Source organism: Centrocercus urophasianus, unplaced genomic scaffold, assembly GCF_019232065.1.
Source record: "Centrocercus urophasianus isolate 14NV4802_14NV808 unplaced genomic scaffold, USGS_Curo_1.0 seq_15, whole genome shotgun sequence".
In the NCBI taxonomy this organism is placed as follows: domain Eukaryota; kingdom Metazoa; phylum Chordata; class Aves; order Galliformes; family Phasianidae; genus Centrocercus; species Centrocercus urophasianus.
In genome coordinates this window covers 42,743,334-42,767,794 of record NW_024884697.1, presented here as the reverse complement: position 1 = coordinate 42,767,794, position 24,461 = coordinate 42,743,334, and the positions used below count along the sequence as shown (strand labels likewise).

Below are 24,461 nucleotides of genomic sequence, written 5' to 3'. Positions count from 1 at the left end.
TTTTCCTCACTCCTGTCAAGTCTTAATGCTTAGAAAATCCAGATTTGTATGAGCTAGTTAGCCTACCTATTGTTATATCAATATATTACAACATGAACTCCTGGTTATTAAACATTCTTTTCCCATCTTTTCTATGCTATTTGCTTTTTCTTCTGAATTCTTTATGTGAACTCTCTGTTGAAACAGTTGAAATTGATTTAAAAACTCTCTTTCAAAAATGTTTTCAATTCTTCATTCCCCCACCCCCAAAACAGAATGTTAGTATTTCAATGCAAAATGTGATGACAGTGTCAGTGGTGGTCAACTTTTGAGTCAGTTGAAAGACTTGGTGAAAGGATCAAGAAACAAAAGAGCCTAAAAGAGTTGCATTTTTGAAATGACTGTATTTACAAGAGTGTTATCTTTGTTTTCTCTTTCAGTCCCTGGCTTGAGCTGAATAACCAGCCACTGTAAATTGATACTGTCTTATCTGTATCAGAGGATTCTGTCTGGAGGTAAGAAATTTGAATAACAGTAGTATAACAGTGACCTCTTGTATATATTTGAACTCAGTGGTCAGCTATTGCTTAACACCACTGCTTTCTGATGGTGAAGATCTGATGTCATTTTCCAAGTGACTTATGCAATCAGCAGTGCCAAGGGAACTGTAGCTGGCAGCAGACAGAAAAGATTTCTAACAATGGATCTTATGGATAAATAACTCTCCTGCAGGCTGCTGCTCTTTTATAGCCCTTAAAATTAGTTAACAAGGAGGTGAATATCTGTCACTAATGTTATTGCCATCCTTACCTCTGCTTAATTTTGAGTTACTGTTGATTTTCAGACTATGAAAATGGGAAAATGAATTTGGAAAGCAAAGTTGGCAAGAATCATCATCAAATGTACTGACATAGTTCATGTTTTGTGATTATGTGAATCTGGAATTTCATGGAAAGGAGACCAGTTTCATGTAAGAAAGTCCAAGTTTCAATTTGTATGACCTAAAATAGATGTTCTTGAACACTGAAATTAAATTTCAGCGAATCAATACCACTTACCCCAGTGGTTAGAAAAAGAAGACTGGGCTAAGTTTTGAGGTACATGTGTAGGACTGATGATTGCTGCAAAATGAATAAACTGTTAACTACACAACCGTGGCACTTGCTGACTTTCTTGCCATTAGCAATATGCTTTCTAAAGTGATCCGACTATTACATTTGTTGCCTTGGAATAGTGAACTTGTGTTCAGAAAGGAAGCACTAAATGAACATTATTGAAAAACTATTAACCTAAAGTTTAAGAGCTGCTTAAGGCACATGACTAATAGTCTAATTTGCAGGGATGACCTTATGAAATTGAAAAGTCTCTTGCTGACTTTTCTGTTTAACCTTGTTCTCTGAACAGGGTTTTATCAGGTAACCAAAGAATTTTTGAGGATAACCCTAAGTAGTGTTGATAATCTCACACTGAACTATCACAAATGAAATGAACTAAAAGTATTTATATTATGATACATCATAAGATGCAAAAGATATTGTGTGCCATTAGTTTATGAGCCAGAACACTTGTAAATTGCTGTTTCAAAGGAAGCCCATAGCAGCATAATGATACTGGAGCTGTTTATCTCAGATGTGGTACTCAATTTTACCACTTTACTTGGACCTATCAGTCACTTGAATCCAAGAGTTAATGATGTTTGTGACAGCAACATTTGGTTACTAAATATTTTCTTAAAGAAATTTAAGAGTTAAGACCCTGTATCATCTATACTCTAAAATCAAAAATGGAATATGGATGGAAGAGGTCCAGTACTCTATATGGGTGTTTGTTTCATCCAACTTAAAGTCTGTTATTTTCACTGAGCAACACAAAAAGAATGTAGAGTTAAGCTTTGGTCCCACTGTCCCCTCTAGCTGTGGACTTTTAGTAAGATCTCACCTGTGATATATTTCTGGCCAGGCTGAGCTTTCTTTTCTCCACAATTACACCCTGCTGTGGCTGTGGATTATTTGCTTTTGGTTTTGATTTTATTTATTTATTTTGAGAACAAGAGGAAGTAGTACCTTTTTATTTAGACCAATGAACCTGAATAGGGATTTTCTCTGATTAGACTTAAAGCGCTACTTGAGGTTGCTGCTGTAATAAGTAATGGTACAGTCTAACAAAGTACCAGCCTACATTTATTTACTGCACCACGTTTCTGATGTGTGATTGGAATCTGGAGGCAGAAGGCAGCTGGAGGTGATTTGACGTCAAACCATCAAAGCTGTCATTCTGGCCTTACTTGGCCGCAGAACTAATTGAGCGGACACTGTTTTTCTTGCTGTTAATTCACTGAAGCTGTGAACACTTGGAAATTCTACAGAAGTTTGAAGGACCATTGTAAGTTAAAATTATGCTTCTGTTAGAATATATTGCTTGCCACTGTTAACTCTCTGGTGGGGGCTGGAGCATGTGGGCAAAGGTGGGAGTTACCAGTTGTTAAGTTGTTTGGGTATTTCACAGTGTTTTCATTATAAACAGGAAAAGGTGAAGAATTAATAATATAAAATAAAGTCTCATGTTTGGAAGCTGTGTTCTGCAGGCAGAGCTCTGTTGACTTAACCAGATGAAATTCCTGTGGAAAGCCTTCTCTTTTGCCAGTTGAGTAAGTCTAATAGCATTTCAAGCTAAAACAAACTTTGAAGGATTTGTAATAACAACTTCCTATGGTACGACAGAGACAACAACGTGTCCGTGACTTGAAACTAGTCATCTGACAGTGCCAGTTTGTCTCTGACCTACTTTCTGCTTGCACTTCGTAAAGAACCATGAGAAGCAAAATTGAGGATGAGGGAAGATGAGAAAGTTGGAGGGGCAGACAGGAGAGGCAGAATGTTGGGTGGCTTTCACTTGCCTTGAATCTCATAATTTTTAACCAAGGGAAAACAAGAGTTGTTGGGAATGATGAAAGAATACAACTTTCTGATGAAATAGAAGCCCAGAAGAATGATTTCTTTCTCCTGGCTATCAACAGGGGCTAATGTAGGGACTGCAGTGTCTGAATAGTTGCTGCAAGAATCTCACTGCTTTCTACCTAAGATGCTTGGAAAAAAAAATCTGTCTTCTCAGAATAGCCTATGTCTCAGATGTTCCTGTTCTCCTTGCCAAATCTGCTGTACCTAGAACCAGGATGGCAGAATGTGTGAGCAGCTGGTTCACAAGGTGGGTTTTGTTTGTCAGTCATGTGGTGAAGTGGAGCAGCTAAAGTATACAGTGCCATACTGGTCTGTGCTGCTGAGTCTTGCTTTTTTGGTGTCATTGATTCTGTAGCTGAAGCTTGAATGCATGTAATGTGAACTAGTAAGCCACAATCTACAGCTGGCAGCTGGAACAAAATCTTACAACACGTGTATTTGGAACATATGGGATCTAACAGGAGCTGATCACTGGATTCTTGAAATCCCTGCCTTTTCTTACTGTGGAAAAAATGTCTATTCTACTCAATCAGGAAACCCTGGACAGTTGATTTTTCTTCTGAAAACTCGAGCCATTTTCACTTCATTGTGCCCATTTCCTGTGCTTTGCAATTACTTATGAGAAATACCCATGGCTACTTTTTAACTTGCTGCAAAAACTATTAAAAATCCTACTGAGGCTGGGAAGTTTACTATTAATACTAAAGCAGCCTGGTTTACAGCTCTACCAACACAGTGTACATCCTGATCTGCCCTGGCTTCTGACATTCAGGAAAATGATTAACTTGTGAACTTGTATGGTTTTCCTCATGAATGAATTCTGCAAGAGATACATGTGTAAGTACAGCTTCAGTGCGTAATCAAGGCAAATATGCAGACCTTTGAAAGAACCACTGTGTTCTCCAAAACATTTATAGGTTAGATGAATAAAATAATGAAAAATAATGAAGTCATTGAGAGTGTTCGGATTTGGTGCAGAACATGACCCCCAGTTATGAAATAATTAGGCAATAAGACACAGTGACCATTTGAACATGCTAATTAGTACACTCAGCAGTGCTGATGTGATGACTGACCTCTTGATCAATGTACCCAAGCTAAAATTGTGAGCTGTACCTGTCATCAAAGGCACAGAAGATCTAGAGCTGGAATAGCCCATGTTCTCTCTGAGTTTCACAGAGGAAATGTGGAGGCACTGAAGTTCTCAGCAGCTGTTCCTGTAACAATATAAGGCTTGGCTTACTGCAAGTCAAGTTTTAACAGGCATTGTTTTTCTTCAAAGCATATTCTTTCTTTGTTATTTCTATTGCTGTTGTACCTTCAGCATATGACGGGCAATAACCACAGCTTTGCTAGTTTTCATTGCTTGGACAATGAAGTGCTTCATTATGTGACAGCTATCATGAAATCTTAAAAAGCCTGAACTTCAGGCCAGGCCATAAGAAGTCTAAAGACAGAAGAAGTGCAGTAGACACGGCAAGCTGAGCAAAACCCTAAAAGCTGAAATAATCTGAGGCCATTAACATTTAAAGGTTTTTTGTAAAGCCTTTCTATAGTTGTTTCTCTTGGACTAGCCTATAGCTGTTATCCTGGGTTGATGTGCTAATTAGCAGTCTTGGGAGCCAAAGAATGTCTGGGTGTGGGAACAAGTGCTTCCTCCAGTAACTAGAGGTTCTCCAGGGCTGACCGCACTGCATGGGTGAAGTATTTAAAGAAACAGGCACTATGGTATTCTGCATTGTATCTTTATGGTACCTTTGTGGTACCTTCAGGTCTCAAGCCCCCAGTGCAGGAAAGATGTGGAGCTGTTGGAGAGGGCCCAGAGGAGGGCCACAAAGATGATCAGAGGGCTGGAGCACCTCCTCTATGATGAAGACAGGTTGAGGGATCTGGGCTTGTCCAGCCTGAAGAAGGAAAGGCTGCAAGGAGACTTCACTGCAGCCTTCCAGTATTTAAAAGAGAATTATAAACAGGAAGAAGGGAATCAACTTTTTTTTTTTTTTTTATTTTTTAACCAGGGTAGATAGTGATAGGACAAGGTGGAATGGTTTTAAGCTCATGGAGGGAAGGTTTAGATTAGATGTCAGGAGGAAGCTATTCATAGAGAGAATGGTGAGATGCTGGAACAGACTGCCCAGAGAGGCTGTGGATGCCCTATCTCTGGAGGTGTTCAAGACCAGGTTGGATATAGCGCTGGGCAGCCTGGTCTAGTACCAGATCTGGAGGTTGGTGGCCCTGCCTGTGGCAAGAGGTTGGAACTTGATGATCCTTGGGGTCCCTTCCAACCCGTTCTATGATTCTATGATTTATTATATGGGTCAAGATAAGTTGCTTTCATTAGGTGCCATCTTCTTGTATTCTTGATCAGTTCAGGCTTGACTGATGTGAATCGTGGACTAAGGCTTTCTATTCTGGTTACACTTTTTTATGCAGCTAATCTACCTCAGACAGCTGACGGTAATACTGGCACTTCTACAGGGAGAAAGAGGACAGAGACAGAAGTTGATTCTGCTTCATTTGCACCTTTCCATTAAATGTCTTTGCATAGCAGATACCTTGCATCCTTTTTCATGACATTAACTCTACTATGAAGATGTGGAATCTCTGCCATGAGTAAGGAAGAAAATGTCTCCAAAGCTGTCCTACTTAAGCTTGAGTTAACAATTACGTGCTGTAAGGATGTGATGTTGTTTCTGCACTTTTCCAAAGTGGAACAGTGGCACTCTATACTCGCATTTTGATGGCTGATATGTATAAGAAACCGATGCATTATATTTCTAGCAATCCTTTGGCCCTGGTCTTGTACAGGAAAGACTGTTTTGTTTATTTTTCATTTGTGTTCAAATTGTTATGCCTTGAATTCGTTCTAGTGCCTCAAGTCAATCCAGTAAACTCTCACTTGACAATATTGGTGGTTTCTGAACTAGCAGGACTGTGCTAAAAGCATGTGGTTATTCACTTAGAGGCAACCTCTGCAGTGGTAATGGGCAGTCTCTCCAGGAGGGAATGGAAGCAGGGAGAGCCAAGTTATAACATTTCTGTTTGTTGGTCTTTCCACTGACAGGTAATGTGTGAGAGATACCTGGCAAAATCCCAAGAGGGAGAGCTTGTAGACTCTTTTCATTTACCACATTCCTCCTTTCTTATGTAAGATTGAATAAGAAGGACCCAGGTTCTGACTCTGCCTTGCTTTTTCTCTTGGTGGTAGGAAAGCAATCAGCAGTAGCTGCTTAAATGGGCCTTATTTCCCTAATGTCATCTTACAAACCAGTCTAACTCAAATCACAAAAGGAAACAAAGAGATGCTACCTGAAAAAAGTGACCGATATTGACTTTATACATAGGATATCTATACAGGTATTTCCCTATGTTTGCTGATTCATAAGAATGCTGTTCCACAGCCATGGAAATCTCACGCAATACTCCAAATGTGTTAACTAAGCAGGCAGTAGTTGGCCAGCTGAGCCTGATGTCCCATGCCAATCAGTAGGAGTTGGCTGCTAACCTGTCATTCGCAATGTTCCTTAGCAATAGTACTGAAGGTCATCATTTTGTGCAAACATGAGTGTTGGCAGAAAGACTGAACAATACAAAGAGTTGGCCTTGTCAGACTGAGATTAGCTTTTGCAAAAAGTCTTTTTATAAGACTTATCTAACGTTTATGGTCTCTGTCATCAATGGGGTATTCCAAATGAACATTTTGATGAGGGTCTGGAAGAAAATGATCTGTAGTGAGCTCTTTAAGTGTATCATGGAGCCCACAGGGAGCCAGCTGTGTGTGATGTCCAGAAACTGCAGCCAAGGTTTAGTTGGCCTAATCTAAGAAAAATATGCATTAGGTCGAACACTAGTGTTGCAGCACTGTAGAGCAAATACAAAGGCTTGGTGCAAGATGTTTTATGCGTGGTAGTTGTTTTTGTTTTTTGTTTTTTTAAATAGAATTAAAAACAATTCGAAAATTTCCAATAAATATTGTAATAAAATACAGCACAATTGGGAAAAAAAAAACCAACAAAAAAAATTATTTCTTCACAGTAATAGGAAAATTTCAAGGCATACTTTAGAATCTAGTACTTCATGATGGTCTTGATTTAGAAACTGGTTTTCAGCAATACAGAATGCTTGCTGACTGTGACATAACATGATGACATACAGTGTCCCTTCACTTGGCTCCTTTTGCTACAGATGCACCTTGTTCATCTTGACAGTGTGTGGATGAATGTGCACCAGGAGAGATGATTCACTGAATAAATTCCTTCATGCTTAAACTCTTTCACCGTGTAGGTTCTCTACTGCCTTTTATGTCAGTAATTTAAGTCATGTGATGATAAACTGGCTTAAAGCATGGGTACTTCACAACTCACAGTGTTTAAATGGGCTGCATCTATTGGTGGTGGCCAGGGAAGGAGCAGCAAAAAGCCTGTCAGTAAACAAACTTTATTAATAGAAATCTTATCATAAATGTCAACATATAAAAGCAAATGTGATATTAAAATGTATGTGTGCTAATTTGCAAGGATTAAGTAAAACTTTTTATAGTTCTATCAGTATCAAATTTTGAGGAGGTGCAACAGCTAATAATGTTGCTTAGTTGTCATTTCCAACTATTTAAAATATGTTTCTGAAACAAAATGATTCACATGCTTGTTGCACAGACCATGAATGGCACATGCAACCACCTGCACTGTGCAGAACTGTCTCCATGTGCCACGATTTCAGCTTGATAGGTCTCTTCTAAATACGTGGCCCTCCCACTGATGCCATTGCCAGTTCTGTTTGTGGAGAACAAGATTGGACTGGTTGGGCAGTGAGCTATGTGGGAGATTTGCTGCAGTTTTCTTTGATTCTGAGCTGGCCATTTAACCATGGAACTTCCATTGGCTTGTATCACAGCAGGTTACACCCTGACTTCAGCTGTGTTTGTGCCTGCACTGTGCCTGAGTGGGCTGGTCTACTGAGAAACATGAAGCTGAATTAACCCCTCACCCACTTCTTGAAGGCACTAGATAGCACTTTGCTAAGCCTGTGTGCATCTCTTATGCTGCCTAAAAACTCAGTCGCCTGCTTTTGCAGAGGGTTATATCTGAACTTGCTTGAGAAGTGCTTAGCAGCTGTACTGTGATAAGAGCAGATGGGATAAATGTTGATGGCCAGCATGATCCACCATGCCCATATGGTCTGTACATGTGCACACCTGGACTTTTGTTAAAGGGCATGTAGATGTGAGTTTTCTTTATCCAGTTTTTCCTGTATCTACCTCATATATGTATCTGAGTTTGAAAATTAAACTAAAGCACACTTTTGAGGTCAAAATATTGAGTGGGTGTAATGTTTACACTGCTATTCGCCATCTTCAAAAATGGATGAAATAGAACATTGCTATTATTCCACTCTTAATGTCAGCACCACTGCATATTAAAATGAAAGACTGAAGTACTTGATTACTCCAGGGGTCATAAAAGTATCATATGTGATTGTGTTGTAGTTTTGCTTCTTGTTTCTATAGCAACATGCAGCCAAGAATCTCAAGGCTCTTTACAAGAATCCATGAATTAAACCTATGAAGTAAGAGATGCTGATCATCCTTGTATACAAGTAAAAAAAAATGCAGAGGTTAAACTACTTGATCAAGGTCACAACAAATCTGTATGCAAGCCAGAAATAAATGCCCTGTGTCATCTCTGGTTTAGCCACAAGGCTGGTTTTCTCTATTGGAAATGCTGCACAGAACTGAGAGGAAAACCTTGTACACAGTCTGACTACTTTGTTCAAAATGTACATTCCAGCTCAGACTGCCTCACTGAAGTGACCTTATATTTTTATCTCTTTGTCCATCTAAACTTTGCCCTTGTGGAAACATTGCTATCTTCAGTTAGAGCAGGAATAATGTGATTTTTGATAAGGTTTTTTGTGAATTTCTGACAAAGCAAAACTGAAGCTGGTTCTAAAATAGTATGACCACCTTTTCATGTATGGTGGCTAATCCTTCAATGTCACTTGAATAAACAGATCTAACATGTTCCTGGTATGGCAGTAATTTAGTGAGGGAAAGTCTTGTGAGAGCTGAGGATTGCGCTTACAACGTTTTCAAATCTGATCAAAAAGTCCACAGAACTGCCCAGCAGAAAGGAGTTTTATTGGACAAATTTATTGCTTAACAAAGACAAAGGTGGGATGGGATAAGGACAGGAATAGAGAGAATCAGCAGTACTGCCCTGAAAGGTAAGCACTTCTGGAGCTATATAGTTATGTATAGCCCAGAAATTTTCTCATGTTTTGAGAAGACTCATTAAAATCACTGAAACACTGGAAGGATAAAATGTAAGTGTCATGTAAGGTCTGATAATTGATCTGCATTTTGGTCACTGTGTTGAGTGACATCTTTACCTCAGCTGCTGCTTCTCCTTTGGAGCTTGGCTGGCACAGATGGAGGTGACTGAAGATCTTGCATGATGTTAGTGTGTATTGTTACTTCCCAAACTGTTTGTTTGTACTAGCCTTTATGTGAAAATTTTCAAGCAGTCAGACTTGCTTGAGAATTTTTATATAGCCAAACCACTCAGTTTTAGCATGCTCAGCCTGCATTACAAAGGATCATTTGAAAGTACCCTATTTCTGTTAGGTGGGTACTGCGTCATACTTATCAGCTGATTTAGTTTAGCAGTGGATTTGGGCATATTCATATTTTGCAGCTCAAATAATAAGTGATGAGAGAAATGTAGCAATAGAACTTAGATGAAGCTTTGACTTGCTGCTTGCCAATCTCAGATCATTACTTTTGTTCTTTTTTAAAAAAATTATGGGTCTTTAGAGTTGGGGAAATAAAAATTTAAGTGGGAGTACTTCAAATAAATGAAATTACTGTTTTGGTATTAAAAGAATATAGTGATCTTTAAATGCATTGGACATTTTTTTATAGAGAAGATAGCTTCTTTATTTCCATGGATTAGAGATGCCACAACCCACTGTAAAGAGATCTAAAGGGAGTCTCACCTTTAGGTCTCTTCCTTGCTGTTCCACTGCTTATGAAGGAAGAAAATCCTTCCTGCCGTGGAACTCAGTGGAAGATGAACAGCTTAGGAATGTTAAGTAGAGGCATTTGTTTTTGCTGAACTTGCTGTGTCCATGATCCACAGGGTGACTGGTTTCACCCTGGGAATGGAATTTTCCAGTATTTCTTAAACTAACGTAAAGTTTTTCTTAACATTGGGCAAGATTTAATGGTGAAATAAAAGGAATCAAAGGAGCTCTTAGTTGCGTTTGGAAACAGACAAATACATGACAAAGGCAGAACACTAACAGTTAACTACATGTCAGTATCAAGTTGTGATCTGTGTCTAGCCAGTCCACAGAGTTTTTAAGTCCAGTGGAGAAAGAGGTTTCACACAATGTACAGCTGGTGTCCTGGTAGCTGGCCTTTGAGGCATTCTCCTAAACATCAGCTGAGTAGCCACCCAAACTCAGCTGGCAGAAACTTCCCTTTCTGAACTAATGTAGTCACAGAAGATCCTAGTCAAGATAAATGGCTCTCATTATTTTTCTGCAGTTTTGATGATCAACCTAATCACAGTAGTAAACTTAGCTCATATTTCATAATAGCAAGATATCACAACATAATGTTCTATCAGTCTCTTTTCTCAGGTGAGAAGTGATCAAATGTGAGGAGGTGGTCTCAAGCTGTGCAAGGGGATGTTTAGATTGGATATTGTGAAGAACTTCTTCACAGAGAGGGTGGTCAAGCAATGGAGTGAGCTTCTCAGGGATGTGGTAGAATCTCCATCTCTGGGGGTATTTAAGAAAGATGGGTTAGCAATGAGATGGTTGGACTTGATGATCCTGAAGGTGTTTTCCAAAATTAATAATTCCGTAATTCTGTGATAGTTGAAAGTGTTTTTCTGAAATGTATCCCTGAAGCCAAATTTTTCTCAAGCAAGTGAAGGGGCTGGCTCATTGCCAAACTGAGTCCTTTCCTGCCGCTCAGATTTGCCTTTTTTCTGGGATGATTTATGAAACTGTCTGAATTATCATAGCTTCTTTAGTGCAAAACTTTTACTCTATATCTGTAGAGAGTAGTTGTGAAACTTCAGTGATAGTAAGGAACAGAAGCTTACTTCAACGTTATGTAGAAACTAAACCTTAAAAGTGAAAAGACAAACTTGAGAACTGTGATTTTGAAATATATCACAAGCTTAGCTGCTCATCAATTGTAATGTGTGTAGTGGATTAATATAAACTTAACTACAAGGTAAATGCACCAGATTCTTATCTTCCTTAGGCTGGTAACACCTCCACACTTAGTCTTCACTTAAATGAACATGGTAGACTTGCCTGAAGCAAAATACTGCTCAGGCTACATGTGGCCTTTAGAGAGAAACAAGCTGAAGAAATTCTACACTCAGGCTGTCATTCACTCAGTTGTTGACACAACTGTTTGGGGATTGTGAACTGAGTCAGGGAACCAGATAAGGTTAAAAATAATGCAAACAGAAAAGCAGGCAGGAGGAGGCACCACTTTACTTTTGGGGAAGGGGGAGGTCTTGCACATAATCTGAGCTGTGCTTTGCTCATTCATTGGACAGCGGCTTCAGTTTTGTCAGGCCCTTTTGAGAGCTGATATATCCTCCTACACAGTACAGGAGAAAACTATCTAACCCTATCTCTCCCCCCTGCCATTTTGACGCAGTAAAATAGATCAAGGTAGGGTTTGGTGAGCAGCAGAGCTAGTAGGAGATAAACAGCAGAAGCATGACCTCCTACTTGTAGCTTCAGGGTCGTATTAGTTTTGCTCAGTGCAGCTCTAGGAACCCTATGCAATTAGCTGTGTCACTGGGTGGGAGAGATCTTCAGTGCTGACCAAAACAAGTGACTCTCAAAATGGGTAGAGAAAAATTCCACTGCCAAAATGTCATGAAACTGAGATGTGACAATGAGACAGAAAAGCATTTTTCTTTATGTATCAAGTAAAGGCATTATTCTTATTGAGATCAGTGTGCAAGGTACTGTTTAAAACCAAGACAGTTTGTTAAAATGGTGTGGTTTTGTGGGAACTTCAGTCTTTCTTCTTACATCAGGTCCAGTCAGCCACTGACATTCATGGAGAGGTCTATACCAGTTTGCCTATGTGGGCTTGAAACTGTGCTCTGGTCATACTGATTGCTCAAATTCTTTATTACTTACTTGGTTAAAAGCATTGGTCATCTTACTCCTAATTAACCTTCTGTAGCCCAGCAGATAATGTTGCTCCATGGTGGTTGATCAGGTTCTCTTTTCTTTTGAACTGATAGGATTCTGTTATAGTGCACAACTTTAATTAAATATAGGGGGGCAAAAAAGTGCTGTGCTGATGAGATTTTAATAGTTATCCAAGTAAAACAAACTTGAGATGACACATCCCTGGAAAGATTCCAAGTGAAAACTGTCCTGGAAGGGCATATCCAGTGAACAAAATTACCCAGTGCAAGGCTTGTCAGTTACTGCCAACTGAGAAGAGGTGGCTTTGAAAAACATAAATTGAACTCTGCTGTAGGAAGGAAATGATGCCAGTGCATTCCGTGAGAGACTGAGCACATGATGAAGTCGAGGACGCCCTCAAAGATGTGCTCCTCAGTGAAGCTACAATGGGTCACTGAGGACAGATGAATTTAAAAAGTCATAATTAATACTTGGTGTCTGTGATGTGTCCCGCAGCAATGGAACATTCAAATACTTTGCAATGCTATCGTTGTTAATTATAGGTCCCTTCAATCATTAACATCTAATAGATCATTGAACCTACATCTCCTGGCAATTTCAAGGTATCTTGTTTACCTCGGTATATTTTCCATCTAGTCTAATTTAAAACTTCCAGTTAACACAACAGCTGGGACCAGCAGCATGCTAATTACTGAACTTCCTGTAGTGTCAGAGGAGAGAAACCAATACTTCTTGAGAGGACTTCAAATTTTAGTGAGCTGAGTATGGATGTGTGCAGCCTCCCCATTTTCTGCCTCAAGTATACCAATCTTGTGCTCTTCTGTAATGATTTAAATACAGTTCTGTAGCACAGTCGAAGAAGTAGCTCAGATTAAGTCTTTCTCATAGAGCAAGTGAAAATGCAGCCTCAAATTGGAAGTTATATAATTTTTAAACTCACTGTAGTTTATTAGGCACCAAAGGGACTTTTCTACTAAACAATGCTGTTCTATTAGCTCTACCAAGGGGCAAAAACAGGTCTTAAGTAATACATGAGCTGCCCTTTTGCAAATATCATCACTATACCCAAACCCCTCAACTCTGCAGATGTGCCACAAAACAATCCGAACTCCCTGGCAACAGTGCTGGGAGGTTTTACCTTAAATTTCTTTTTTTTCTCCAAAGTAGATGACAAACAGTTTTAAATTTAAGGATACTCTTGTGCTGCTGCATGCTGCAGTTCTGCTGGCTGCAAAGTTTTCATTACCTTTTTAACTGAGGAAGCATGTAAAGCTTGGTTAGTAAAATTTTGCTTAAATTTCACTAAATAGAACATTACTTCATTGCAAGTATTCATTTTGGAATAGGTACAAACAATGCATACATGGTATGTATTAATCCTTACTATGCTGAGATGTTATTACTGTCTGCAAAAATCTGTAACAACTAGCAGCGAAACTTTCTCCCTTTCTCTTTCAGATGTTCTGTAAAAGAAAATGATGACTTGTTACATGAGGCACATTATGGGAAGCATTCAGCCATGCTGTGAGGCTTCTTCTCCTTCCATTCCCAATGCACATTTTGGCCATTACACTGTATTTACTTGGCATATAACCAGTTCACTGGAATTAGATCGCATTTACTGTGGTATTAGGGAAGGCTGCCAGTTTGTGGAGGTAAGTATATTATCCTAAGTTTTTCTATATGTGGTATTTGTAAGTTGTGAATGTGATGTTCCTCTTGGTGTCTATAAAGTTGTCATTGGTTGGGCAGCATTCCAGAAAAGGTTTGATGGGAGGAGGGTGCCATCTGAGTTTGTCACAGAACCCATCAAGATGATTCCCAATTCAAGCCTGGATGGCAGTTCTACCTTTATATCTTAGGAATGACATAAGTATAATGGTATCTCTGAGTTCCTTCTTCAAGATAACTTCTGAAGAGGGTAGGTATCTTGTTGTCCTGAGATGTGTCTGCAGACTGAAGATGTTTATTTCATGTGCACATGCTTAGGCTGATGATTAAATGACTGGCATCTATTAAACATTTGAGTGAAAAGTTAGCTATTCTTATTTTTCTGAGGGTTAAGGGAGGCTGTGATGATATTGTCTATGAGATGTTGGCATATGGGCTGCTATCATTATGTTAAGGAGTTGGAAAGATGAGACAGCATGGATATAAGTTTATCTATCTGTAAGAATTATAAGTATTTGAAAAGTGATCACTAATTTGAAATCTATGTTCTGAAGACAGGTGTTTAAAAAAATTATATTCTTAAATAGTAATATATTGCATATATATATATATTGCATATATATATAATATATATATATTGCATATATATATTTTGCTGTTTGTTTGCTTTGGTGAAGGGGTTGGAGGTTCATAAAAAGGAAGTTTAACTACAGAAGTACTTGGAATATACGTCTTGTTAACATTTTGCAAGGGCTTTATTTTGCATTGACCAAACTACAAGTTCTTGTTGATAATACATTATTTTTCCAGCTGCTTCCTACATGTTAACAAAGATATTTCTTTTACCAACATATCACTTGGATTATTATATGCCTTAACCCAAATGTAAGATCTGATTTACTTGGAAAATTAAGATCTTGGAGATACTTAAGTATGAAACCTCTTCAAGTATTTAGCTGTCAAGCTGTCCATTTGCCTGCTGGAAAGTCAACAGTAGTCACCACAGGACTGTATTAAAATAATCAAAATCTCCTCTTTAGACATACGAGTCTCATAAATGAGCAGATTATGTATCTTGAAAAATGTCACTAGTGTTTATTCTTAATGTGATTCTTAGATACTGAACATATTATCTGTTGTGCATAAACATTTTTGCAATTAGAACTACAAACCAAAGACAACAAGGACTACTCAATTATTTCCACACCATTCCATGAAAACTTATCTAAATTAGGCCAGCATGCTAAAACAATGTATTTTTTGTGTTACAAGAAATTCCCTGTATATTTGAAAGATTAGTTGATAAGGGTTTGGCAAACTGAGCTGGCACCCACATGTAGGCACACCGGTGAGCCAGCAGCAGCCTGGAACCTCTCTGGAGATCTTGAACTTTGTCTCTTGAAAATCTGCACTGAAGTTACTGCCCATGTGTGTATGGAAGATTGACAGTGATCTTAGCATTAGACTCAGTCCCTTTCAGTCTATAGGACTGTCTCTGCCCAGGAGTTCTGTGCTTGTAAGGAGTCGGAAACACGATACTAGGCTCAAGTGGGTCCACTGAAGCGTGGTGATCAGACCTCGTATTTGTACCAGCTAGCACAAGGGAATTGACTAATTTTAGCAGGTAGTGAATCAAATTATGTTACTAAAGATTGAGATTTATTGGTTTTGTTGGCTTAGCTGATAAACTCTTGAATGTTGTGTTTGAGCCTTTATTAATCCAGCTAAACTGGATTGCACATCACAAGATTACTCTGGAAGATAATCTCCCCAAGCTCTGAACTGTAAGGGACCAAGTAACTTCTGTCTCACCCCAGCATCACCAATTCATCATCAGAAACAGTCATCCCATAAAATACGTGTCACTAGGGGAACCAAATTATGTCAGAACAGTACAAGGAAAACTCATGCATACATTTCTGCAGCCACCACAGTAAAGGCTTCTTTGAGCAGTGATATCTCTTATCTTTCATCACACCGTACGCTGTCCTATCCTCATTCCTTTGGCTGTATTCCCTAGCTGATCTGCTTGCTCCTATTATTTTTTACTGTGATATTACCAAATAGATTGACTTAACTGGGAGAAATTCAGAGATTTTTGCCAAAGAGCTCTTGCATTAAGTCTGTGACTTGTTTTGGATCTGTAGAAAGATTTGCCTGCTTTTCTTGAGAGCAGCACTCACCCTAATGAAAGATCTCATCTTGTCCTTCCCAGCAGAAAATGACATCTTCCTTACTCTACTTGATTTGGATTAAGAAAACTAAGAAAAGTAGTTACAGATACTCTTTTTTCATGACAGCCCCACAACAGCCATGTTGGTTCCACTGAGGGTATGGGAACTGCAGTGCGGGATAACGGTAGCTGAGAGAAAGGATGAGGACTTCTTGCAGCAACTGCTCCTTTTCATCCACTTACACCTCTCAGTAGTACCTGGGCAGATACACTGGCACCTAGCTCCTTCAAATACACATGCCTTAATTTTATTGTCAGAGCACGTCTGCAGACGTCAGTGCTCAGATTGCTTTGTATTGTCATATATTCAAGAACATTTCCACAAAATAGAAAAAAAAAAGAAAAAACAAGAAAGTTGGCTTTTTTTTTTTTTTCCACTTTATAAGTCAAGCAGGATAAGTTATGTTTTTTTTGGAAGGAATTGTACAATTTTTGATGATTTTAACATAAAGTCTGCCAATGTAGAGATGAAATAAGATACCTTTTTTTTTTTTTTTTTTTTTTTTTTTTTTTTTTTTTCCCCATGTATAATGTGCCAGGTGAACCTAACAGGAATTTTTTGTTTATTTAGTGGGTTTTTGTTTTGTTTTGTTTTTTTCTTTAAGTAACTCAAAATCAGCGACTGCCCCAATTCTATAAACACAAGGCTAAAAACATGGGAATATTGAAGAAATGCAGTTCCACGGTTTCATAAGATGAGCAAATGGTTTGGTCTTCCCTGTTGATATGTTCTAATCTCTTTTGTGCAGCTCTTGTTTTGCTTGTTTTTGATAGTATGAACGTGAGTTCATGCTAATACATTCTTTTCAAATATATTTCACGCCATTGTGTCTGACTTTCCTTTGATGATGGCCTTCTGTGCAAAGAATGGGAAAGACCATCTGGAGAGTATTCTCATTCCCAGCATGTGCTTAAGAGAATGAAAATAGAGTCAGGCTGTGACTTCCTTTGCATCATGTGTATAAAAAGTCAGAATTGAACCTTCTTACTCCTATTATTTGCCTACAGCTTTACATCGAGAAAGCTCAGAAAAGTTTTTGATGGCTGAAGAATCAGCAAAGTGGTGTTTATACAGAGCAGAATGAGCTTTGAAGAAGGGTGGAAAATGTTTTTGCTCATAGCATTTAAAATTCTGGTTTGTAACACTTGTATTTGATTAATTCACCCTCAATTATATAGCTCTGGTGAAGCTACAAAGAAGAATTTCAGCAAAAATATGGAATGTCAGAATTGACATTCTGGAACAATGTAAAAGAAAGGATAAACAAACAAAACCAGTTCCCATGTTTTTGAAGGAACGTTCTGTATTGTTATCAAGGGGAATGTCATGAAATGGCCTGAAAGAGTAAGCAGTATGAATTTCTGAATACTGTGGTTTTTTGTTTTTAATGTTGGATAATCTGTGTGCATGAATAAAAGAGTGGATAGGGTATATCTTGAAAGAAAATTAAATGTCATGTTTTAAGAGAGTTAATCAGTAAAACATCTGTGTGTGATGCAATCTAACCTAAAGGCTGTTGGTGCTCAGTTAAACTGAACACAATCTCCAAGGTCTCTCTACGCACAGTGAACTCTACAATCAATGCATTCTTCCAAAATGTGATTAAATATTACCAAGACACTGCTCTGCACTGCCCCCAGGGTTCTTCTTTGCATCAACCAGATATAATTGTTGCCAGATAGTTCGAAGAATACATCTGCTTTTCTGCTTTCAAAGAATGGTAATTCTGCTGAAGCTTTTGGAGACAATTGAGACCACTACTGAAAGAGATCCTGATGGTGCTTTTATTAAAATTGCCCATATCTCAGCTTGCCTGTGCATGATATCAAGACTTTGTACTGAGCTACAAAAAAATTACAGGGTGGATTCTCAAAAGCATTTAAAAATTTTAGACACTTAAATCCAACTTCCAAAATTGAGTTGAAAGAGGGATTTATACAATGAATTGTTGACATCCAGAAGTGAGGTATGTCTGAATTCAAGGCAGATAAATAAATACTTTTTAGGATATTTTGTTTCATCTTAAAGGTGATGTGCAAAATAAAATATATCAGGTTTGTCTTCCTGTCCGTGGAGTGCAATGGGAATTTTAGCTGTCTGTCTCAGGTGCTTTCTTCAGGAACCTAATCCAGCATGATGATTTGTCCTCATGGTCATTCAGGGCTTTGTTTAGTTTTGCCTAAACTGTCTTTTGGCATCTCTTAGAGCCTAGATTTGTCTGGAAGGAAATATTATGCAAAAGACACAGACAATCTGTAAATTCTACAGCTGTATACCCAATTCTTGCTGGAATTGTAAAGGACTGGGGTTCTCAGTTACTTTCAGAATGTTTACTTCCAGTGCTATTGGAAAAGACACTGCTTCACATAATAAAACTGCTCTTCAGCTTTGTGAAATAAAAGTCTTCATTACACTGACAGCTGAGATTTATGTTACATATTTCTGGGCCATCTTTTCACATCTGCTGCTGAACCCTTAAGACAAAAAAAAAAAAAAAAAAAAAAAAAAAAGGTCAAGAAGGGAAGAATTCAATTCTGCTTTCAGGACTCATCTTTTTTCTTTTTTTCCATCAGATGAAAAAGGTTAGAGGACTACAAGTATGCTTTTTCTTTTCTTTTTTTTTTTGCCAATGGACATAAGAGGTCCATAAGAATTTCTGAAAATAGAAAATGTAATACAAATCATAAATGTAAATCAAAAAAGATCTCAATCTTCTTTATCTTGCAGATGAAACCACAAATTTACAATCCTTTATACACTGTTGAAAGTGGGTTTAAGACAACCTGTTGTCTGCCTATGATTTGAACAGCTGTTTGTCGGAAAGTTTTCCACATAGGTCACCACAGGAAAAAAAGTAAGGTGTTGACAGCCTGACAGATGAGTTTGGCTGGCATCGCACCCATCTGGTCGCACGGCTAACACTTTCATGTGTACAGTAAATATTGCGCCTGTTCAGATTGCCTGTCATATAGTAGCACATCTTCTAAGGTTATAAACTAAAACCAAAAGATTACCTGAGATCTGGGAGAGCCCACCATTCTTCCCCTAAATCTCTACTGAGAGGGAGTATAGTGAAAGTTCAAATCGAATTTATAAAAAGCTCTTCATGTGAAGTGTTGCAGCTGTTAATGTGTGGAAAGAATCTATGCACGGAGCTAAGATAAGCAGATGTCCCATTGTTATGTAGAATTACCCTGTAAGACACGTTTTGCTAAATTGTCACCCAGATGTGGTCACGCAGTCTAATTATTGTTTTAATTAGTCGATGTTAACTGGTATCTAAAACGCCAAGAAATCTCATCCTTTGGCTTTATGCATGAAAATTAGCATTGCTGAAATATAAATTAAAAAATCTTCAAGCTGTATTTCATATGAAGGGAAAGAAGGATGTTTTTTTTCCCCCTAGTTCTTATCTCCCAAGTGATACAGAACTATCTGCTTTTGCTAAACCTTTCCTTGACTGTTCCTTTGAAAAGAAAAATGGGTTACCGTCTCAGTCCAGCTGATGTCTCATCTGCTGACCAATCTCAGTTCATTAGAGTATGGAACTGAAAATATATGTTTTAAGCCATGCTGCTAGGTTGCTCAGTGGCCACTTGCAAGTCATTTAACTTCCAGCAGGCACCCATGCACACTATGGGAGGGGCTGCCAGCTTGCTCATTTAACCTTAGGCTGGAAGGGAATTTGGAAAAGCTTTACTCTGATCTTTCCTGACAATGACTTATGGAATAAACATAACTGAGCTCATTAACTTCTCCATTCTCTTGTTGCTGTATTTGTAAACTGACTGCTATATTTAGGGTTAACTTGCTGTTACAAACTACTGTGGGGTGTCTGAAAGGTGCATATGCTTCTGCAGGGTGCTTTCTCACTGTGGGCTGAACAACTCAAGCATGACTGACATCATTCTGGCAAATACAAAAGCAGTACAAGAGCTTCTTCCTCTCCTGTCCCTTTTTCCTATAGGATAGGCGTCTTTGTTATCCTAAATCTTTTAAAGTGACGTATTATTTATCTGTATTTATATTTGAAATATATGCAGCAAGCCTTTGGGAGTCATGTTTCTTTTGATATCTGTATTTTGAATAAGAAATTGACAGGAATGATAGAAACTTCCGTAATAGAAGTTTTGTTGTGTTATAATTACGCAGCTCTGGCAAGCCTAATTTTAGTTTTTTTCTTCCTTGCTTAACTTATTCTTTCTAGGGTTTTTCTGGGAGTCCCTTCTGAACACTTGCTCTGTGGATCCTGCCACATTTTTCTACTTCTTCTGACTGTTAGAAAGTCTATACTGTGATGTCAGTCTCTCCATCAGCTGCCTGGCTACTATGTTATCTACTTAGCCAGTTAATTAGGGGTGCTGTAGTGGACACAGTAAGGAGAGCGTATTTCCCTACAGGAGTTTCTCAGCTATTTGTACAGTTATTACAGTTATATTTTGGTTACAGCTGCCAGAAGAGCAGCAGGAGATAATAATGCTTTGTTTCAGTGCCCTACTTATAGACACACAAAATTTACAAATATAGCAGAAGTCCAACTTTTCTGAACAGATAGGAAATACTGTCATGAAAATGATGTAGAAAGTGTGTCATAAGGTACAGATCTTTAATTACAAACCCTTCTTTCTGTAGTATGTATGGCTCAATGAATGGGCCAGATGCAAAACCCTGGCTTTGCTTTAGCTTATGGTGATTAGCAACTAGAATTGTTTAAATATGACTTAAGTCATTCTTGAGTCATCTGTGCCCCTCCAGACTTTTTTTTTTCTGGCCCAACAAACTGCTCAAATGAAGCTGATGCTGTTTGCTGTGTACAGACAAAGCCCAAGGTTCAGCCCAAGGTTCAGCCCAATGCATACTAGACTTACATTGCTAAGTCTTGTATGCAGTGAAACTAAATGTAAGCTTGAGTCAACAAAGAATGTGATGGGCTTCAAGCAAATGAGGCATGTTGCTGCACTTGCCTTATTAATGCGTGTCCCTCTAAACTTCACCAGTACCTACAGAAAACCTGTCAAATGTGAATCGAGAGTGGCTCATCAGGGCAGCTGGTGTTTCCACTGTTTTCTAATTGACAATAAACTACACTTGCAGGCCCCCACCTGCCTCCCTCCTTGACACAAATACATATAGCTTTTATCCCTCGTGGTGTGTTTTTAGATCATCTTCAAAGCTGTCTTCCTTGGTGACTCTGACTGTGGATAACAGGTTTAATCTTCCCAGTTGTACTGAAAGACCAGTTCAGCAAGTGTGCTGGTCAGAGCTTCTTGTTGGTGAATGTTTATGGAAAGGGAGCATGGTCTAAGGTAAAGCTGTACGGGCTGACAGATGGCAACTTTAGTAACAGAGCAGACATGTAGAGCCAAAATGCTGTGGATACTGTCTTAATTTTTTATTGAAACTTTTGTTTTTTAAATCAAATCTTCCTTTTATCAAGGGACAAAAAATGTGATATAGGAAAGAGTACTCTCTTTAAATGTCTGTATAGTGATATGTATTAGACATACAGGATATTCAGGGAGTAGGAGACATCTTAGAGACTGCTATCTACCAAAGATCTGCAGTATGAGTGTAACTTACATTGAATCTACTTTTGAATTAATTTGCTAATGAAAAAGCTACAGTGAAAGTGTTGGTGTGCTATAAACCAGGAGTATAATATAAACCTGATGTAGTGCTAAAGATATGGGTGAAGTTCCATGAATACATGTCCTGTAATAGAGGTCAGCTATTTTATGCGTACTGAGTAATAGTAACCAATCCCAAAACATGAGGAAACATCCAATTTAGACAATTTATCCCCTAAGATGTCGTCACTTGTCAGGTTAGATCCTTTTGATAAAGTTACAAGAACAGATCTATTTTTACCCAGCTCTGTTCAGATATCATTCACTAGGTCTGCTAGCATTTTGGTCCAAAGCCTGAATGAACAGGTGTAAGAACATTAGCTCACCAAATATGAACTCATATATTTTATATATTATACATGCTCACACTTTTATTTATAAAATGAATCCACTGTCCTTGGCATTTTGCTTCCACAGTTTCTATTTTGTCTGTTGAAATCCGAAATAAAAGTAGTTTTTGCCTACCAAAACTACACAGAGATTAAAGAAAGCTCTTATATTCTCTGTAATGTACCTTTTCAAGAGAAAGTAGAGCAAAAGCTGAATTAATTCTTGTGTTTTTAAGGATACTGTGGGATTTTATGTGCTTGTTTACTTTTCTACAAAGTTTGTGGAGAGAAATGCTTAAAACTTTATTGCTGTGCAGTCTGTAAAGATCTTTGCGCTTCATTTATAGTCTTTGTTTAATGAAAGTCTGTGAATACTTTCAGTCTGTATGCATATCTTGTTTTTCCTCATGTTCTGGGGTTCCTAGGGCCAATTAACTGATGGTTCTTGGTAATATACAAATAAATTACATGCAGAGAAAACCAAAAAGATGTCATATTGGAAATGTCAGACCATGTGACTTTCAGGCATACTAAATTCAAATACCTGTTTTTAAATGTCTCCTTTTAATATCCTCCCTTCCCTTCCATTCCCCTCCCTTCCCCTTCTTCTTTCAAGGATTTGATTGCATAGTGGTAGTACAACTTTGGAAGAAGTAATAACCCTGTTGTTATCTAGTTTTCTTGAAGCAGTGCAATATTAGTAGCCTAAAACTTGATACACATGCTCTGCTGTGTGTTTGGCGGTGGCTCTCAGGTACTGAATAGGTAAAAGTGGAAATTTTAGCAATCATTTTTAGCAAACATTTTTAGCAAACTCTGTGTTCTTCAAGCTGATCGTCCCTTTATTTAACCAAGGCCAATATTTTTTTGCTGAAGCAAAGTTAAAATTAATGGAGGTGCTGGATATTTACTCAAGCCAGTACTCCAAATGAAAACATTATACCTGTATGTAATTAAGATTCCAAGGGAGGTGGACAAGGCTGTATGTTAAGGCTGCACAGTATTGTTCCCCTGATATTCCTGTAACATGAGGAGACTTTAGTACTTTATTTTCTGTAATAATTTAGTACTGGAGTTGATATTTCAATGCACCGTGTGTTTAGTATTGCAGATACTCAAAGTAAAGCATCCACGTTGATCACTGGAAGATGCCACTTGAGCTCTGATACAAATTAGAGCCAACAACCTCAACCACAGCTTTGGGATATGTGAAACATATAGATCAGAACAACTTTTCGTCATAACAAGTAAACTTAGAGCCAAAGCTGCTTCAAAAAAGCAGTAGCAAATACAGAATTAGCTGTTATCATGCACTGATGACCCTGCAGCATGCACTGGAAGGAATTTGATCATTTATCTAGAAGGTACTTCCTCTGCAGTTGTTTTCCAGTCACTGAACTTTTGGGTGTGGATTTACCCTATCAGTGTGTTTTTATAGCAGATGCCACATTACATTTGTAAATGATGAACACGTGTATCCTTAGCAGGGCTGGGTGCTGCTTCACAGCCCTTCCCATCCTGATCTGTGATTCTTGCTGGTTTGTGTGAGTTAAGAAAGTCATCTCCCCTGAAAAGGACCATTAATAAAGACCACATTTTACATAAACAAGGCAACAAATAAACCCATATTCAGTAGAGGACAATGATATTTCTTTCTTTAGCTAATATTTTTACCTATTTGCAGTGGTGGAAGATAATAAGAAACATTGAACCGAACCTCATTAATGTGTAATAAAATGGACCAGCTTGTTATCTCAGAGATACAGACTGTTCTATTCTGTAACAGAGAACAGCTGCAGAAAAGGGGAAGAGAAAAATGTCATGACTGTGGGAGTAGCGGTGTGTCTGCCATAACCACGTTGCTGTGAGGCGGCAGCGCTGTGCTTCCAGCCAAGGCAGCCACTGAGAGCTTTATGATAAAGGTGCGGCCCTTCCCCTGCCAGATAAGGGGCCATGTCTGTGTCATGTTCTCAAAACCTACCTGCCGCACCTCCAGGTACATGTGAAATGAGTCACCTCACTGCATGTCCTGTTGCACTGCTGATCCCTTGATCGCAGCATGCTGTGTCCTCTGCCCCAGTGCATGCATGCTGGGAGGGCCTGCTTCAGGCTGGAGGGATGAACACTGCAAGGCAGAGAAAGAGCTGTGAGGCCCTACAAAGAGAAGCCCTGCCTCTGGAAGGTGCTGCAATGGGGCTGCAGGCTGGCTGGAGTGCAGGGCCTGCTACATTCAGCTCATGAGCTCACCCCTGTGCTGCAAAGCTCTGACTCACTGCTAGGATTTCATCCATTAGCGTAATTAAAAAGTAAAAAGAAATGAAGCAAAACTAATGAGCCTTCTTTAATAATCTCAGCACATGTCTCTAGAACAGAAACAGAGGGATAATTTCATTTTATAATAATTAGACTTTAATTCATTTAAGTTTCAAAAGAAACTAGGTGTTGGAAGCATGAGAAGTTGGATCTGATCAA

General features: G+C 38.5%; 1 protein-coding gene across 1 annotated transcript in view; it reads left to right on the top strand.

Annotated features, from left to right (window-relative positions):
- The first annotated feature begins 419 nt into the window (after nt 1-419).
- Nucleotides 420-24,461, top strand: part of EEA1 (early endosome antigen 1) — a 164,022-nt gene continuing 139,980 nt past the window's right edge. Inside the window, exons 1-2 of the mRNA XM_042815409.1 lie at nt 420-494; nt 13,587-13,783. The gene's annotated coding sequence lies outside the window, so the exon portion shown is untranslated. The remainder of the gene's footprint in view (nt 495-13,586; nt 13,784-24,461) is intronic.